Genomic DNA, 4,094 nt, shown 5'->3' on the forward strand with positions numbered 1-4,094 from the left:
AGGAGCAGCTGGACAGAGGCAGACATTTGCCTTTTCCGGAATGCAGGAGCATCCCAGTTCCCTGGACCCGTCCCTAGCTCGGCCAACCGCGTCCCTCCTAGTTACCATGGCAACCATGGCAGCCTATTGACTGCACAGAGGGAAAGCCTTCTAGAAGGAAGAGCTCTTGAGTTAGTGAGGGAAGTAGATTCCCCGGGACGAAAGTTGGTGCACAGATGAGATGCCACGCCGGGGCTCTCTGACAGGGAGAGGACGTGATCCTCGTTCCCAGCGTAAAGTTAGGTGGAATGGATTTCTCTGTCTTTTCCCAAGTCCTCTCCTATTTGGAAACCACGGGGATTGGGGCTGGTCATCCCTGGAACAGGTTCCTAGTTCGTTTACAATTTTCCAAACCGTCCCGAAGATTGCCGGGGCCGCCTGGCAGGCGGTGGCCCTGACCCCCACCCACCCAGCCTTCCTCAGCGCATGTTCTCTGGCTGGTCAGTGTCCTCTCCACTGACACGTGTCCCCGTGCTGTTCAGAGTCGGTTTTCCTGGTGTTGGCCGAGAGATCCTTTCCGTCCTTCGTGTCTGTGACCCTCCTTGGTAGAAACACGCCCACACGGTGTCCACCAGTGGGTGAGTGCAGGACCAGGAGCCCTTGCTTTGGACCCGTCCGACCCTCACCAGCTGCCCTTGTGGCCTCAATCCGGTTGGGCAAGATCCTCTAGACTTCTGCCTCATTTCTCTGCTCTAAAGGACATGTTGACCTACCTCACAGGGGTGTACATTGAACATTTACCGATCATCCAGGTGTCTAGGGAGAGTTGGCACTAAAGGTTGCCATAAGCATGTGGTGTTCCAAACCCAGAAGCAGACTTTGCCTACCCAGTGGGAGGCCTGGGACGTAGAGCTGAGCAGTCAAAGCGGCGTTTGAAAGGGAGTGTGAAGAAGGGCCGAGCTGGAACCATAAGAAGCCGATTGCTGGAAGGCTGAGTGAAGCGGAGCAGGGTGCAGAAACTGATCGAGAGAACCTCGGGTAGTGGGATTTCAATACCTGCTCCATTGGTGGCAGATTCATCTATCGAGAACAGGAGTGAGAGTCCCGAGAGACAGGTCATCTGCCAAGAGCCTGTCCTGCAGGACCAGAGTGGGGTCTCAGCACCCACTTTAGGCAGCTCACGACCGCCTGTAACTCCAGTTCCAGGGTCTCTGGCACCGTCTTGGACTCTGTGGGTACCTGCACACAACACACACTTACACGTACGTTGTGCTGTAGCATTTTCCTGGGAGGTTGAAACTTCTTAAGCCAGGAGGTACACGACTCAAAATAGCTTTAGACAGTCCCTGAAACTGACCAGACCCACCAGGCCCCACCCTCCCAGCAGTGAACAAAAAAGGCTAGCAAGAGTCGCTCTCAGAGGAGCTAGCTGCAAAGGAGTCTCTGAAAGCAGAGCAGTGGCCTAGAGGAAACAGAAACCAGCGGAGCTGTCTGTGAGGAGGTGGAGATCGGTCTAGACACTGGAGGAGGTGGAGATCAACCGAGACACTGGAGGAACTGCAGATCAACCCAAACACCGGCGCGGACACGCTCCTGCCTGCTTGAGTTGTCTGCAGGCTGTTTGCTGTGGACTACGTTCCCATGTGCTGTGGACGGATGCCGTTGTACAGCTTTCTTTGAGTCATTTCTGCTCCCACGGGTGCCCCTCACCCATATCCTTGTAAATAACCCCAAGAAAACTCATTGGTTCACCAAGGTGGGCTATACAGAATCCACAGGCTTGTCTGCTGTGGGCTCCCCGCTAGGTTGAGTCCCGGGGAAAGGCTTGGCACAACACATAACAACCGCCACATCAAAAAAGGCGTTCGATCTGGAGATGAGACACTCCTTGAAGTCTACCTGGGCGGGTGGAGCATGTCCACCCACATCCATCTGTTTTCTTTTTCTTTTTCTTTTTTTTTTTGCCGGAGATGAGGACCGAAACCAGGGCCTTGCTAGGCAAGCGCTGTACCACTGAGCTAAAGCCAAATAGAAAGAGACGGTGAAGCGCTCTCTGTTGGCATTTAACCTTGAGTGAGGACCACTAAGAACAAGCTCCTCAGAGAGAGGAAGGGCTTTTTCTCCCTCACCCAGAATGTCAGAAGAGCCTCTGGAGGGAGCTGTGTTCTGCCCTGCTATGAAGCGGCCCACCTGAGGTCTCCGGCCCGCCGGCTGCCCCAGCTCCAGGCCTCAGCCTGATTTCCAAGTAGAGCAGTGCGGAGCAGGGTCTTCGATTTTCATTTCCCGGCAGATGCTCTCCCTGGCTGCAGCTGTTTTAGCTGGGGTTTTTAAAGAGGTCGGCACTCTAGGCCAGAACGGTGGTCACCCTGCAGAACCCACAAGATGACTTGGAAGACAAGAGAGAGCCAGGCTAGCCTGGGGCTGGATATTAAAGGGAAGGAAGGAAAAGAGAGAAATCACTCCTGCAGTGTTTACCACATGGTCAGTTAGAGGGGTGCGGAGGCGAGCTCACGTGCCTAACGACCTGGGGGGACCCCCCAGGTCCACGTGGGGAGACGACCCCACCACCAGCCGTCCCGGCCTCCGAGCCCCTCCCCGCCGCCACGAATGTGACGTCAAGAATCAGGACGAGCGGGTCTGCACAGTTCCCTCGCTTCTGCTTCGCGACTGTGAGGACGACAGGTGTGAGCCACCACGGTCAGCTTAGTCTGGGTTTCTGCTGAGAACTGGTAGAACTTCTTTCTGTGAGAGAGGAGAGTCGTTCACAGGGCCGAGCGTGCAGCTCGACCGGTAGATAGACTCGCTTGCCGGGCCGCACAACCCCCGAGTGTGTGACCCAGCTGTGGGCGATGACACACGGGCAGGATCCAAGTTTAGGGTCCTCCTAGGCTACGGAGTACGTTCGGGAGCTCCTGGGGCCATCGCGGTCGGAAGGGGGAAAAAAAAAAAGAAAAAAAAAGCCCGCGGGGCGGGGCTATGCAGACGAGGCGGGCGCAGAGGCTGCCGGTCCCGCGGGCTCGGAGGGCGGCGTCCCGCGCGGTGACGTCCCGCGTGGGTGAGGGTGAGGTCCGTGGGGACGGGAAGAGGGCGACGGGTGTGGAGGGCGTGGAGGAGGATTCGGCGTGTGGACGTGGGCGACCGTGTGTTAAAGGGGCGCGCGTGTGTAAGGAGAGCGTGCGTGCGTGAGGAACAACTCATACTTACCTGGCAGGGGAGATACCATGATCACGAAGGTGGTTTTCCCAGGGCGAGGCTTATCCATTGCACTCCGGATGTGCTGACCCCTGCGATTTCCCCAAATGCGGGAAACTCGACTGCATAATTTGTGGTAGTGGGGGACTGCGTTCGCGCTCTCCCCTGGTCTTTGAGGTTTTCAAAATAAGAATAAGTTTAGTGTTAAACAAAAGTTACCACGGTCGTTTCCGTTAGGCTCTAAGTCAGTTCTTTTCTCCAAGCACTAGTATGTATCCATGTTATCCATCTATCCATCCCCAGAGAGAATAGCTAGAGTTCAGTGGAGTACTATGAGATGCGTCGTTTTTGTACTGGAAATTATAGTACAGTCATTGTATCTATGGTAAACATTAGAATGAAACTGTTTTCTGGGAGTATTTAGACTTTCAAGAAAATCTGTTAAAACTATTTTTTGGCCTGGCGGTGGTGGCACACGCCTCTGTAGTCCCAGCACTCAGGAGGCAGAGGCAGGCGGATCTCTGTGAGTTCGAGGTCAGCTTGGCCTACAGAGCGAGATCCAGGACAGGCTCCAAAGCTACACAGAAACCCTATCTCAACAAAAACAAAAACATAAAAACTCTTCTGTGATTTTTTAAATTAATTTATTATTAATTTATTTTACACTCATGGTATTAATTATACATGTGATATTAATTACATTTGTGGTATTCATTGATTACATTCTCAGTATTCATTCAATAAATATATTTATGATATTCACTAATTACATTGTGTTATTACATTCACGATCTTATGTCCTGATAGTAATGTCCATTCGTGGGACTTTTCCATCACACAAAACAGATTCTGTACTTAGGAAATCATTACTCAATTTATAGAGTTTGATAAGTCTTTTCGGCCCAATAAGGGCTCTCCACCGA

The 4,094-nt window shown here is 53.0% G+C and overlaps 1 non-coding gene across 1 annotated transcript; it reads left to right on the plus strand.

The window, feature by feature from the left end:
• Window positions 1-3,175: 3,175 nt before the first annotated feature.
• Window positions 3,176-3,339, plus strand: LOC118595897. Its single transcript, XR_004946589.1, has one exon. It is a non-coding gene; the product is annotated as a U1 spliceosomal RNA (small nuclear RNA).
• The last annotated feature ends 755 nt before the right edge of the window (window positions 3,340-4,094 follow it).

This window comes from Onychomys torridus, chromosome 14 (assembly GCF_903995425.1).
Source record: "Onychomys torridus chromosome 14, mOncTor1.1, whole genome shotgun sequence".
Classification (NCBI taxonomy): domain Eukaryota; kingdom Metazoa; phylum Chordata; class Mammalia; order Rodentia; family Cricetidae; genus Onychomys; species Onychomys torridus.